The sequence below is a fragment of the Panthera onca genome, chromosome E2 (assembly GCF_046562875.1).
Source record: "Panthera onca isolate mPanOnc1 chromosome E2, mPanOnc1 haplotype 2, whole genome shotgun sequence".
Classification (NCBI taxonomy): Eukaryota; Metazoa; Chordata; class Mammalia; order Carnivora; family Felidae; genus Panthera; species Panthera onca.
The window spans coordinates 21,509,073-21,524,725 of record NC_138353.1 but is presented as its reverse complement, the minus strand read 5'-3'; the positions used below and the strand labels follow the sequence as shown (position 1 = coordinate 21,524,725).

The following is a 15,653-nucleotide window of genomic DNA, read 5'->3' as shown; positions in this document are numbered from 1 at the left end:
CTGTGATCTGTCTAGTTTTAAACGGAGCACTTTCCAATGTGCAGACAATGAGCTGTAGGGGCAGGGAGCTCGCTCGGGGAGGGTTTCGGTGGCCGCGGGTGTCAGGTGACTGCGATCGGCTCTCAGGAAGTAGTAACGATCGTCGCCATGTGGTAGTGACATGGTAATGACAGTGGTTGCCCTCATCGTGGCTGGTAGGTCAAGGGAAGGCCAAGGGACACTCCACCCCTCACCCCGTGGCCCTGGGTTGTGGTATTTGTGCATAGCTTACCTGCACTTGGCCTCTCACGGCACTGCGGGCGTGTCAGGGCAGGGCCTTCGTAACCCTAACACACGTGTGGCTGCTCCCAGCCACCCCTAAGCTCTGAGAGGACCACGCTGCATCCAAACACCCACCGTACAGGTTCTGTCTCAGCTCTGCCGCTGTTGATTTCATCCTCCAGAACTTTCTCCACTCATTTTTGCCGCTGCGCCGTCTTCTTCAGCAGAGGGCCTGGACGGGCATGGGTTCTTGGGCCGATGCTGCAAAGCTCAGCCTGGGACATGGCCTGGGGAGGCCGGGCCTGCCTCCCCCTGCTCCTCCCGCCCGGACCGCCTCCTTGCCTTCCCGCGTCTCTTTGTCTGGCCACAGGAGCTATGGGGGGCTGCTGGCGCTGTGCAAACAGGCAGCCCCGCTCGGAGAGGGATCTTGAGGCCCCAGCTCCAGAGCAAATTCCATAATCAACTAGACTGAGTGATGTGTTTAGGAGGCCAAGGCTGATACAAACTGTAATTCACATTCCCTGGGCGCCCTGCTCTGTAATAAAGCCTGGATGTCAGACAGCCCAGCCAAGAGCTAACATACCTGTTTGAACTAGTCTTGTGCCAATGGAAACACGGCAGAAAAGAAAAACAGTTAGCCAACTGTCTGATGCAAATGGGTTCTTTTCAGCCAAATGAAGAATGATCACCTATGCAGGGCCGTACGGGTAGGTTAAATGTTAATATGTGATAAAGAGTCGATCCACTCTTCTTTGGTGTTCATGAAGTAACGTCCCTGCAAACAAACACAGCGGCGGGCTTTCAGCCCCTGCCCGGCCCACCCAAAGTCCGCCCAGGACCGAGCAGGGCCTGCCTTTGTCGTGCGGAGGGCACGCGGTGCCCACCCCCGGGGCGCTCGTGGACCCAGCGTCAGAATGTGAACACGTTTCGCCTTCTCTGCGTGGAGTTAAGCGGTACTAATTTGTAAGTGACCCCGTGCAATCAAAACTTCCATCGAAACACCATTTAGCACGAACCCCATCAGCAAATTTCAAAATACAGGTTTCGCTGGTAAAATGGCCCCATGCTGCCGTTTTCTAGTCAAATATGTATTTAGCCCCCCGAGAATCCTTTTTACTAAGCCAGCAGCTCCAGCATGCACAATGGTTTAATCGTATATTGTTCTCTGAGTACTAACCCTTTACAAATCATGTGACATAAAAAGAAAAATAAGTAACATTGTAAAGACAGTAATGAGAACCGTTGAGCTAAAGTGCCTCTTAAAGAAATCCTAATAAATTCCAGAATTTCTAGTCTTCTGGCAAGCTTTCCATTTAGAACAAAATCAATGATCAATGGCTCCAACGAGCCAGCATTAGGCTGGCATGCCTCCGGAGCAGGGAAAACTCATAGACGAAAGATGACATTTCAGGAAAAAAAGCTGACATTGAGTCCATCACTGTCATCGCTTCTGCCATAAAGCAGCTTCAAATATTAAAACATTTTTCATCTGTGCTGCATTATTGGCACCAGAAATTGTTTTCTCTCTGTCTGGTGCGTACTTGAACTGCAGCAGCGGTCCCCCGAGACTCGGGATTGTTACCAAGGCCTCATAACATATTGGCAGTTGACGTGGTGCTGGTCATGTACACTTGCCACTCACACGCGGAGCCTCCCCTCCCCCGGCCCGCAGGCGCAAACCGCTGTCCGCGCTGGGGACAGCCCCGCCCCGACGCAGAGCCTGCAGGGCGGTCGCCTGCCGGGGGGGCGGGGGGGGGGGGGCTGCTTGTGACCCCGTGGCTGCCCGGGCTGCAGACAGACGTCCGTCCGGGGCCTTCCTCTGGCCGCAGCCCCACCCTCGCCCCTGCCTAGAGCCCAGGCCGCCCCCGATCGGCCTCAGACCTGGCATCTCCCGGGAGGATGTCACAGGCCTGTGGACTTAACAAGGCTTTGGCTGCGGAGGGGGAAGTCTTTAACAGAAGGCAGGCATAAGCCGCTTTTCCCTTCATTTCCGTGGCTCTGTGTGAAGATTCGGGGAAATCAGGATGCACCCCTTTTGTGCCTGTCCTCACAGGGCTCACTGTTTAGACGGTGACAGGTCAGCCCGGGGGGCAAATGGCTTGGAAGGGCGTGTGTGCCCTGGGTGAGTGTCATCAGCCAGTGCCCCCCCCCCCCCAGAGGGTCACTCTGACTGTAGAGGATGGTCCTGGGGGACCCTGGAAGCCCTGGCAGAACTGAGTGCCCTGATCTGAAAGACTTTCCGGGTGTGTACAGCCCAGGAGGGGACCACAGGCCCGTCTGGGATGCCCATCTTTGTGAGAACTGGGACCCGGGATCTAGGTGTGGCTGTGGACATCAACCCCTCTCAGCCGTCACCCTTCAACTCCTTCAGGATGTCCTTCTTCTCTCAGGAGGTCACCCAGCCATGTGGCAAGTGCACTCCTCGCCAGAAGAAGCTGCTCTTGGGGGGCTGGGCTGCCCGAGCTCGTTTCCACACGTCTAGGCTGTGGGGTTAGCGAGGGCTGAGTGGCCGGTGGACGGCAGGACTCCTGCGTGGAGGGTCAGGGCCGCACCCTTGTGGCCTTTGGGCTGCTGGGCTTGGCGGGGTGGGGACACCCGCACTGACGGTCAGGGCGGGCAGGGAGGGCAGGCACAGTGCTTACTCCATGAGGAGGGGCACCTGGGGCCCATGATGCTTCGGGTCATGAAATAAAACATAAAAACAGAGAGGGAGGCAAACCATAAGAGACTCTTAAAGACAGAGAACAAACGGAGGGTTGCTGGAGGGGAGGTGGGTGGCGGGATGGGCCGAATGGGTGATGGGCGTTAAGGAGGGTGCTTGTTCCGACGAGCACCCATATGTCATCATATGTAAGTGATGAATCACTGAGTTCTCCTGAAGCCAGTACTACACCGTAAGTTAACGTGAATTTAAATAAATAAATAAATAACCATGCTTTAATTCTAAATAAAATCAGCAGGAAAAAAAAAATTGGACTTTTAGGGCCCAAGCTTCCATTTGTCACTGCATCAATGCGGTTGTAAAATGGGGAGCCCACAGAGGCCAAGGGTCTAGGGCCCTGTGAGAGGTGGGGTGGGGCACACAGCCAGGGCTCGGGGGTTGGGTTAAGGGCCTCGAAAGCCTGCCGGGGGCCACACAGCGTCTGGGCAAGGCTCACAGCCACGTCCGCACCCTTGCTGTCAGAGTCCAGGCCGGTCTGGCTGCTGAGCTGGGCCCTTGGGGTGGGAGGAGGGGAGTGAAGGGTGGGGGGCAGGAGGAGGTTGTATTCCCCGGCCCCTCTCCATGTTGTGCCCACATGTCCAAGATTCTGGGGGACCCCGGGCTGGGCTCCAGGAAGCTGTGGTGCAGTGAGGAGATACAGCAAGGCTGTAAAGAACTTTAGAGAAAACGTGAGGTGCTGCAGCGTACTGACTGTAGTAACCCGCTGGAGAGGTGGGGCACTCCCTGGGGAGGGGCCTTGGCGATGAGCCTGCAGGACAGGCCCCTCTCAGGGGGAAGGAGGCTGGTGCGACGCCATCTGATCACTGACCACAGGGAGAAGCCAGAGGAACTTGGAAACCCGGGTGTCCCAGACTCCCGAACCTGCCCTCTTCTGCCTTCCCCTGCCCCATACCTTTGCCCCTTCATCAGATGACCCCGCACCCATCACCCCGGGGCAGAAACACTCCAGGCGATTCTACCCACCAGCATGCGAGGCTTTGCACACAGGGTCCCCACGGAGGCTCATTTTCTCATCTGCCAGAGGGTACTCAGAGTCTCAAGTACTTAGCACTTATACACAGTAGCAACTTGGAGGAAGCACTGAGAAATCAACAGCCATAGACGTTCACACTGGGCTGCTTTCTAACTCACTTTGCAGGCTTCTCCTTGCCCTTCTGGTTCGGAGAGTGTGCAGGGGACATCCCTCCTGCCGCCAGGGTCACCTGACATTTTGCATCTCGCCGATCCTTATTTTAACCATCAGACCTTCGGCACCACCCCCTAAGCTCCCCACTCTCCTAGAGCCCCCATCAACTAAGGAGCAATCCAGGTGCTGGGAACCTGGTCCTTAACTCAAGAAAGCATGCACATTTGCCTGGGGGGGGGGGGCGGGGTGCGGGGTGCGGTGTGCTCGGGAGGCCAGGGAGCAGGGAGCTGAGCCCTCACTCTGACTCTGAGGCCTGCAAAGCCCCCAGGAGCAGAGCAGAGCCCTGGCGGGCGTGGAGGGGGAGGGGCAGGAGAGGGGCTCCAGCAGGTCTCCCAGCCTATAGACAAGGTGCAGCCCCACCTGAGAACCCCAGGCGGCGGGGCCAGGCTGGGGGGTGGGGAGGGGGGGGTTGGGAAGGGCACAGCCAGGTGTGAGAGAGGGAGGCTGGCATCTGGCTCCCACCGCCTGCCTGAGCTCCTGCCTTCCTCGCCTTTAATAACCATCCCCGCCGCAGAGGAGCAGCAGATAAAAACATGCCGGGTTTGGCAGTTCAGGCGAGCGGAGGGTGGATTATCAGGGCATTTAGAGGAAGGGGAAGGGAAGGGAAGGAGCGCGAGACGGAGACCACACAGGGAGCCAGCGCGCAGAGCCCCGCACAGCCATCTGCCGCGACTTCACTTGCCGCTCCGGAAACTGACAGACACTCCTTGAGCAAGGCCCAGGCCCGTCAGATGAGTCAATCAATCAAAAAAATTCTTATGAAACTTAATCATAGAGGGTCGTGTTAGGGAGTGGGGAACAGATTAAATTACCACGGTATTAGATACGGGAAATGATTTCTGTCAAAACCATCTTTACTGCAATTATAATATGTTAATTATGTATTTCATTAAGTAAGTGGATTAGAGTCTGCACAGATGAAATCATGTGGAGGCTTTGAATCATTTGCTGAGCACGGTGGGAGGACTCCTGTGAATGGAACCCGGTTAATTTGGAAAACTTTCACATGCTACATGCGATTTTTTTTTTTTTTTTCTTTCATAACCCTGGCCCCCAGCGCCGGTGGAGGAAGTCCGTGGCTCCTGGGCTGCTGAAAGGGTCCGGTGGCTGCCTCCATGGCCCTGGGGTCTGCACAGGAGGCTCATGTGTCCGGGAGAAACCTATCAGGGAGGTTTCCTGCCTTCTACTGTGGGCATCCAGTGGCGAAGGCAATGCTGAGGGCTTCCAAGGGGGACAGACGCCTCTGTGCCCCTGCCCGTCTGCTAGCAATGTCTGCAAAGTCCTTACAGGGTTCGTAGCCAACAGGCAGCAGGTGCAGAGACAGGATGGCATGGCCATTCACAGCCACTGTGTGGTGTCCGTGTGCCTATACTCTGCCTACCTTGTGGTGCCCACCTGCTCTTCCCATTGACCTTTGGGGGAGCTGCCCACTGGGCTCCCCAAAGCTGACGTATCATCTCTTTGCAGTGCAGAAGGTTACTCAGCTATGGACCGATGGCCCACAGCCACGGGAACCAGATGTTTTATAGCACCGATTCCAAGCTGGTTTGTTTAATTCTCTCTCCCTCTGGGCTCTCCTTTCCTGGTAAGCCGCAAGGGAAGAGGGCTACTCAGTCAACTCGTTTCCAGGAGCCTCTGTCTGTAGGGCTGAAGCAAGGCCATGGGCCAAGGGCAGCGTCTACCACCCGTGTCCCCTTAGACGACCGTGCTGTGGTCCGCCCACGGGGGGACACTCTCGTCCCCGTCCAAGCCCAGAATCTCGTGGGACCGCCGTCTCAGCTTCAGTTCAAAGACACAGAGGCCACCAAGAAGCAAATCCTCCAACCCTCTGCAGTGGCCCATCCCCCATTCTTCTCTGGTCGCAAAGCCCCTCCAGGACCTGAAGGCCAGTTGAGCCATAAAGAAAAGAAAATAAGAGTTAATAATTATTTTTTAAAAAGAGGAGGTATCCGGTGACCATCAATGCCTTGCATCCCTGAGAATTTGGGATAACGGTAATCGCTCTGACAAAGGGAGGGAAGGAAGGAGAGGAGGCAGGCGGGCAGGGCCTGCTGGTGTGTGTGGCGGCATAAGTGACGGGAAAAGGTTGGCTGATTTGATGAAAACCCCATCAGCCTCTCTGGGGAGATATTACTTTCCTCATTATTCCACTGATTGGCCTTATTTCATCTGAAGAATGCCACACATTCCTTAAGGCCTGGCAAACCTCTTTAACAATATCCAGAAAAAAAAAAAAATCTATCACCTCCTTAATCGAAACAACAAGGAAATTAACACAAGTCAACTTCTTCCTCAGAGATCAGTTGAGAGACGCACCCCAGCCCCTTTCTTCTGACCCAGGCACGCACTCTGCAGCCCCCAAAACTATCAAATAAATTGCCTAAATGGTGCACACATTGGATGGTTGTGGGAGGAGCTTGTTCTCGGATATGGCAGTGGCTGGGGATGCTTTATAAATCCCATAAGTAGAACAAAGACTCAGCTGGGACCCCAGCATCCCCCTTTGCGCAGATGCAAAATCTTGTGTGATTGGATGATTCTGAACAAATGCAGTTTTCAGGGAGAGTTTGTCCCAATGCTGACAAAGCTTCACTTGCCAGCCCAACAACAGGGAGGAAGTATAAAACCCACGTGTGAAATCAGACTGAAACTGGCATGATCAATGGCCTGGAGCTTGCAATGACTGTGAAGTGCATTTTTTTTTCATTATTCTTTAGCAAAGAGGTAAGATTTAATGATGTAAGTTAACAATGGATGATAATTTAAAGTGGTGACAATAGTTTAATTATTCACACACACACACAAAAGTTAACTTCATAACTTACTTCTTTGTAAGAACAAGTTCATTTAAAATATTTTGAACTGTGCATACAATTATCACTTAGACTCTTTCCTTCATGGGGCTTTGTAGAGACAAAGAGTCAATTCTCCCAGTAAATTTCTCACTAAACTGTTACACAGACTTAGAGCTCTGTCTCGTGACAAAAAGGAGAAGAGGAAGAGAAGGAGGAAGAAGAAGAAGAAAGAAGGAAGAAAAGAAGGAAGGGAGGGAGAGAGAGAGAGAGGGAGGAAGGAAAGAAGGAAGGAAAGGGAAGGAAAAGAGGGAGGGAGGGGAAGGAAGGAAGGGAGGGAGAGAGGGAAGGGAGGGAAGTGGGGAAAGAAAGGATGGAAAGGAGGAAGAGAGGGAGGAAAGGAAGGGAAGGGTGGGAGGAAAGGAGGAAGAGAGGAAGGAAGGAAAGAAGGAAGGAAAGGGAAAGAAGGAAGGACAGGGAAGGAAGTAAGGAAAAGGAAGGAAGGAAGGAAGGAAGGAAGGAAGGAAGAAATGAAGGGAGAGAGGGGGAAGGGAGGGAGGTGTGGAAAGAAAGGATGGAAGGGAGGAAGAGAGAGAGGAAAGGAAGGGAAGGAAAGGAGGGAAGGAGGGAGAGAGGAAGGAAACAAAGAAGGAAGGAAAGGAAAGGAAAAGAAGGAAGGAAAGAGAAGGAAGGAAGGAAGGAAGGAAGGAAGGAAGGAAAGAAGGGAGGGAAGGGAAAGGAAAGGAAAGGAAGGGAAGGAAAGGGACGGAAAAGGAAAGAGAAACCCCACCACTGGGTCTTGCCTAGAATTTCCTGAGGACTCAGAAATTGGGATGGGTGGTTCCATACTACTGCATCTTTTCACTGAAATAGGACCTACCTCCCCTAAACAATAACGTGTGTGTGCGTGTGCATATGTGTGTATGTGCCTGGTGGGTGTTCCTGTACTTTTATCAGCCCATCTCAGAAGGCCTGTTTTTCCATTTCTTTGATGTGACTATCCAGCACTAGAGCTGATGTTGGGGGTGGTGGTGGTACAGGTTCAAGGGCAATGAAAGGAAATAGAAAAATAAGTACTGGATTTGGGGGCTATCTCCTTGAGTTCAGAGCCTTTGGATAGTCTCGGGATTATATAATTACAATCCGACTGACCACCAAAGCAATTGAACCTTACCAAAGGTGTCCAGAGATGCCGGGGCGCCAGGGCTCTGTGAGGCAGATAGATGCCACCATTTCAGGGAACTGGCCCGCCGGGTTGGGAAAGCAGCAGGAGCTCCACAGTCTCCCACCCCTTCCAAATTTTTTGTCATGTGAACCTACAGAATTCACCCTTGCCCAGCGCCCTATCCATTTCAGGTCCTCAGTTTGTCTCAACTGCCTAGCTGCTGTGATCTATGCCCCGCTGTTGACAACGTTCCAGAAACTCCTAGAATCCGGTGGAGAGACACCTGAAATACCGTCACCAGACCCATGTCTTCATGCCCTTGCCCGGAGAGAAAGCATCTCAAAGGCCTCCTAAAACCAAAGAAGTAAAACCATGGTTGAATCAACATAATGCCACTGTTGAGATAAAAATTTAACTACAACATCATCAAACACATAGGTAAGCGTTTCAAAGTACCAAACACCTGAATGTCATCGAACGTTTGCATAATCAAATATGGCAACTCCATGCTGCCATTTTTTTTAATGACTCACTTCTCAGTATAATTATCTCATTGGACAGTTTTATAGATGAGAAAGCTTTTGGATACAACAGTAACAATTCTGCCATTGAATTTCAGCTATTTACTACGGTCTGGTGTCTCATAGCTACAGTTAATGATACTGTGTGACAGATAACAACCAGTTTTCTACTATGATTGCTTTCCTTTTGTTGGGGGGAGGGACAGAGGGAGAGGGAGAGAGAGAATCTTAAGCAGTTTCCACGCCCAGCACAGAGCCCGACATGGGGTTCTATCTCGTGATTGTGAGATCATGACTTGAGCTGAAATCTAGTTGGATGCTCAACTGACTGAGCCATGCAGGTGCCCCATACCATGACTGCTTTTCCTAAAAAAAAAAAAAATTAAAGAAGACGATAACACAGAACTCAATATTCCTACTGAAAAATGTACGCCTTGGACAGACCTTCAAAAATCTGGAGACCCATTCTTCCATTCCTCAAAAGAGAAAAGCAGTGCATGAAATTTAATTCCATCTGCCTCCTCTAATCAAGTTAAAAGCAGAGAAGAAGGGGTGGAAGGAGCCTCATTTGAGCTGAGAGTGAAGTGCCATTGGGAACACTGAACCAGTATTGAAGGCCATGACCATCAGCCCAGTGACATCTGGTTGGTTCTCAATAAAGAGTGTTCATGTTTGTTGACCAGATACCTCTTCACTTTTTTTAAAATTTTTCTTAATGTTTATTAATTTTTGAGACAGACACAGACAGAGCATGAACAGGAGAGGGACAGAGAGAGAGGGAGACACGGAATCTGAAACAGGCTCCAGGCTCTGAGCTGTCAGCCCAGAGCCTGACGTGGGGCTCGAACTCACGGACTGTAAGATCATGACCTGAGCTGAAGTTGGATGCCCGACGGACTGAGCCACCCAGGCGCCCCATAGCTGCTCCTTAAAGCTGCTCCACACTCTGAGTACTCTCTATTATTTGACCCTCTTTTGTTTTGCTTTGTAATTATCACCAACTGACTTTTTTGTTTTTGTTGTTTAAATTGTACTTGCTTATTGCCTGCCTTACAAACCTCCACATATCACCACACACGGCTCCCCTGCCCCTGAGGGGCCCCCTGCATTCTTCTCTGCTTGGGAAGACCCTGCTTGTTTTCCAAGACACCAGTCCAAAGGCCTTTCTAATGCTTAATTTTATGAGTCAATTTGACTGGGCTAATGGATGACCAGATAGCTTAGCTGGTAAAATTATTTCTAGCTGTGTCTGCGAGGGTGTTTCTGGAAGAAGTTACCATCTGAGTCGGTAGACTGAGTAAAGAAGATCGTCCTCAACAATGAAGGTGGGCGTTACCCAGTCCGCTGGGGAACTGGATGGAACAAAAAGGCAGAGGGAGGACAAATTTGCTCTTTGTTTCAGCTGGAACACACATCTTTTCCTGCTCTTGGACATCAGCACTTCTGGTGCTAGGGCCCTCAGACTTGGACTGAGTGATACCACTGGCTTTCCTAGTTATCTAGCATCCAGATGGCAGAGTGTGGGACCTGTCAGCCTCCATAATCATATAGGAAAATTCTTATAATGAATGTATATATGCATCTGTATGTGTGTGTTATATAGACATATACAGACCTCCCGTGGATTCTTTCTGGAGATTCCTGACCAATACAGCCTTAGACCCCAAGCGGCCTCCTTCCACTCCCTGGAGCAGAACCCATCCCAAGCCCCTTAGAATACATCCTGATGAATGATCTAGCCATCCCATTGCATTGCACTTCTATACCTATCTGCCTCACCCATTGACAAGTGTAGCCCTTGAGGCTGGGGACCGTGTTATAGAACCCTCGGCTCCTGCCAACGTGCAATAAAAATAAGTGATCAAATGTTATTCGCATACTTATTCTGCTTGTTGTTTATTTTTCATCTACCTGCCACTAGATTGAATGCTCCTAGAAGACAGGATGTATTATCAGTTGCATTTAATGATGTATTTGTGAACACCTTAAACAGTGTCTGACATAACGTAAGTGATTAATAGAGGTTGCCGATTGAACGAATGGCTAGGAGCAGAGAGAGAGGGAGATGGTTCAGAACTTAGGTGCCAATAACACCAGTCTCCACATGCCTTGCATTTTCTTGAGGCAGACTTTCCTATTCTAATGGTCACTGTTCTCTGTATTTAAAAAAAAGAAAAAAAGCCAGTATATTCCCAGGGTGCCAAGACCTCCCACCCACACCAGTGCTGGCTGGTCAGGGCCACAGGCAGATATCAGGCAACCACCCAGAGTGTCTATTTAAAGTAAAGAGGCTTTCACTCCTGGATCATTATCCACCTGCAGAAATACAAAGATCTTTATGGGAACACCATCTTTTCTGGTGATCACACCTCTAGAAATGATGTTATAAGTCTAGGAAATTGATTTCCTGCATTGCAAAATCATTCCTGGGGTCGTCGGTGTCAAAGCCAACTGGTTCATAGATTTCCTTTTTTTTTCCCCCTTTTTTTTTTTTATAAGATAAAGTGCAATATTGTTTTGTGGGGTAAGCCTAATAAGATGTGATGAAATAAAAGTTCGTTCTTTGAATAAGCGTTATGGCTTAGCACAAGCAGCCAACCTTGGTCCCTTCTTTTAGTCTTAACCTGTAGCATTGCCCTCCCCTGTAAGCAAGAAGCAGAGGGGGGCTGCGAAGGGAGAAAAGCCACTTTCCTGCCTCGCAGCAGAGTGCTGAACTGGTACAACCATTTCAGAGAGCATTCTGGCTGTAGGTGTCGAATCAAAGCTATGCAGGGGCGCCTGGGTGGCTCAGTTGGTTAAGCGTCCGACTTTGCTCAGGTCATGATCTCACAGTTCATGAGTTCGAGCCCCAGCGTCGGGCTCTGTGCTGACGGCTCGGAGCCTGGAGCCTGCTTCAGATTCTGTGTCTCCCTCTCTCTATGCCCCTCCCCCGTTCATGCTCTGTCTCTCTCTGTCTCTCAAACATAAATAAACATCAAAAAAAATTTTTTTAAGCTGTGCAGACACTCTAACTCAGCAATTTTCATGTAGGAATTTAATTTAGAGAAGCTTTCGTATAGATCCACAGGAAGACCCATATGAATGGTGCATTATGGGCATGCTTGTAATACGGGGAAATAATGACAAGCTACTTAATGTCAATAGTGTGGTAGATAAAAAACAAAAATGTTGCTGTATTCAAAGAATGGAATACTATTCGGCACCTAAAATGGTTGTACTAGAGTAGAAGCAAGCAGACTGTAGGCGGCAGGCCAGATCTTGTTTGCCACCTGTTTTTGTAAATAAAGCTTTATTGAAAATTATACCCATTCACTCACGCGTTTTTTACGACAAATATTCACATATGGTCGATGACTGCTTTTGCGCTAGACGACTACATGTCCTGCGAAGCCCAAAATATTTACTACCTGGCCTTTTTCAGAAAAAGTGTGCTGATCCTTTTTAAACAGAGCCGTAGAGCTCACCGTGGCCAGAGAGGGAAGACGACGTTGAAAGGAAAGGGCAGATGGCAGCACGATGCGTTACGACGACATTAGTGTGAGTTACGCGCAAAAATACATGACTACGGACAGAAGCCCACAGAAGTGGCCCGAATGGACCGGAAGGGTGTCAACCTAGCTCATAAATCCGAATTGCATATGTGAGGCCCCAGGAGGAAAGACAGCCTTGAAAGGAATCTCAAGTTACACGAAGAGAATGCTTTATTCTTCTCTTAGGTGGACTTGGAACAGGCATGACAGAATTATGCTCCCAGGAGGAGGGTACGGTAGCCAGGGCACAGGTTTCCGGTGAGCCAGGCACAGGCCACCCAGTCTCGCCCTGCGCTCTCTCTCCTGGGGCAGGAAACAATCTCATTAACTGTAAGTGACAGTGCTGACCTAAGGACTAGCAGGTTTATGCAAATATACGATTCGGAATGTCCTGATTGTGTTTCCCCACCACTAACACCGCCACGCGGTTACCACGGAACTCATCTAAGACTGCACCATCCACAATGGTAGCCACGAGCCACGCATGGCTATTGAACACTTGAAATGTGTCCAGGCCAAAAAAAAAATGTGCTCTGGATGTAAAATAAATGACAGATTTCAATAAAATTGCAATATATTTCACTCCTACTTTGTCATACGGATTGATTTGAAATGATAATATTCGGTGTATCGGTGTATCCGCTTTCTAGCACAGCTGTAACAAGTTACTGCTAACGAGGTGACTTTGAACAACACAAATTTATTGCCTTATGGTTCTGTAGGTTAAATGTCCGACACAGGTCTTACTGGGCTAAGACTAAGGTACCAGCAGGGCTGCTCCCCATTCTGGAGGCTCTAGGAGAGAATTCTTGCCTCACCCTCTCCAGCTTCTAGAAGTGGCCCACGTTCCTTGGTTCCTCTTCCGTCGTCCAGCCAGCAAGCACGGGCAGATCCTTCTCACACAGCGTCACTCCGACCTTCTCTTCCGCCTCCCTCTTTACTTTTAAGGACCCGTGTGATCACACTGGGCCCACCCAGACAATCTAGATAATATCGCTATCTTAAAATCAGCTGATGCGTGAATCTAATTCCACCTAGACCTCAATCCTCCTTTGCCATGTAACATACAACCCCTACGGGCTTTGTACATCTTTGTACAACAGGTCTTTATTTTGCCTGGCACTATTGTGCTAAGTAGAATCTATTGTTAAAATTAATTTCACCTGTCTCTTGCTGATTTTTTAATGTGCTTACAAAATTTTAAAGTCACACACGAAGCTTGCGTTCTCTTTCTCTGGGATGGCATCGCTCCAAGGCAACGTCTGAAGGTGCTTTGCCAACCCTAAAGTTCACTGATGGCAGGGAATGTTCATTGAGAGAAAATGTTTTCCTCCAAGCCACTCTTGAAGGTGACAGAAACACACCTCCGCCCTCAGAATAAATAATACCAACAACAGCTCACGTTTATTGAGGGTTTACTACACGCCCTGATATTAGATATTAGATATTAATTGGTTTCATCTTCATAGTAATCCTGAGACAGGTACCATCATTATTTACATATCACAAGGCAGGCTGCTGAGGCATAAAGAGGTTAAGAAATTTGCTCGAAGTCCCAAACAAGTAGGAGTAAGGTCCAGGCAGTGGATTCTGGAGACTTCCCTCCAAGGACTGTGCAGGTTTTCAATGGCAGTTTGCACCCTAAGATGTGTGAACGGTGCTAGACGTAACTGGCTCAGGGTTGTGCTCCCTGCCCCCACCCCCCCTCTCTGCAAACAAGCTGCAAATGACACCTTTTCTTCACTCAGCCTCTCAGTGTGACCCTGGATGCCCACTCTTGGGCTGTCCCTCCACATCTGCCACGGGTACCTGAGTATGGGTCACGTCAGGCTCCACATGTGACTGATTTGTACCCCAACAGCGGCAGAAATAGGCTTCAACTTCCAAGAGCCTTAAATGAAGGGACAGTTTGATTGCACACATACCTCTCCATATATACGCAGATCTATAATTTAAATACCGCTGTATTATGGTTAAGATATTTGTGCATGCTCAGATGCCAGCGATTACCTTAAATATCTTTTTATACATGCGGATATGTGTGTGTGTGTAAATGTGTTGGGCACCCTCACCTTTCCCATCGATCCCATCCAGCCCCTTATGCTCTCTTAAATGATATCTCTACCGTTCAAGATTTTTTCACACAGTTTCAAAGTTAGCGAAAATCTAATTAACATTTATCTTATATGCACCTTAGTATTTCCTTACACACACACACACACACACACACACACACACACACGCACACACACATCTGACACGTAAAAGCCCCTGGTGACCACATGGGTGTGAATGTCTGTCTTCGAACGAATACATACACCGAAGTACATCTATACCCCCCAGAGGAACATTTTTGGATTATTCTGGCGATTTTAAGTTCTGGATCGCTGACACTGATGTGGTTTTCTGCAGTGTGTTTAACCCAAACCCCTCACATATTAAAGAGTACGCATACCTGGAATTATATGTCATTTATTCTTCTCCTTTTCCTAATCTGCTCTCTATTTGACTTCCTTTTAGGCAAATGAAACATTTGCACAGTAGGAGACGCTTTCTGGAACCTCATCTGCAGCTCCTAATATCTGGACACCCTCTGGGCTGCCTCTCCACTCGGAGCCTCTAGCTTCTTGGTCTTGATGTGCAGGGTCCAATTAGGCAGGTCTGTAGATGCATTTCTGGACTCGTGCTATTTTTATTTATTTATTTATTTATTATTTTTTTTAGCCGGCGCTTGGCAAATTCTTTCTGTAAAGGGCCAGACAGTAAATAGTTTAGGCTTTGCAGGTTGCCTGGTGACCGTTACAGCTCAACTCTGCTGGTGTGTGGCACGAGCCTCAGACAATATGCAAAAGAACAGGCATGCCCGTGTTTCCATAAAACTCTTTCAAAAATCAGCGATGGGTCTGAATGTGGCCCCCTGGCCAGACCTTGCCCACCCCTGCCAGATGCGAACGTGAGTTTCTATTTCCGGAGATCTGTAGATCATTTTCATACACGTCTCGTCAATGTCCCTGGTTCGTATTTGAGTGTCCAAAGGAAAGGGAACACATTGGTGGCAGTGCCGAAACATAATTAGGTGGTAAAGCCAATCAGGGGACTCCTGGCATCATTCCCTGCTTACCTGATTCCATTCTCCTGTGAGCCTCTGGAAGATACGAACTGTGTTCCGTTCTTCGACTCTTCCCCCACCCCTAGCACGGTGTCTGCCCCACAACAGACCCTCAGCAAGGATTAAAGGCAATAAGCAACACTGTGAACGATCTAATTTTCATTAGGTCAGATTTTTAAGACCTCAAGTACAGTTGTCATTGAAGACTTTTTCAGGAAGTTATGAGGATATTCTTGAATGGACTGTCGTTAACTAGTGTCTGACTCTCAGGTGAAATGATAAGTCACAATGGTTTTGCAAATAGAGGGGGAAGAGTCATCTCCTGGGTCACCAAAGTTGTCTTCAAACACTTGAATGGATTACTGGG

The 15,653-nt window shown here is 49.3% G+C and overlaps 1 long non-coding RNA gene across 1 annotated transcript; it reads right to left on the bottom strand.

Moving 5' to 3' along the window:
- Nucleotides 1–13,584: 13,584 nt before the first annotated feature.
- On the bottom strand, nucleotides 13,585–15,523 carry LOC132691364 (uncharacterized). Its single transcript, XR_009615715.3, has 3 exons — nucleotides 15,299–15,523; nucleotides 14,633–14,922; nucleotides 13,585–14,068 (listed from the first exon to the last, which is right to left on the bottom strand). It is a non-coding gene; the product is annotated as an uncharacterized LOC132691364 (long non-coding RNA).
- Between the last annotated feature and the right edge of the window lie 130 nt (nucleotides 15,524–15,653).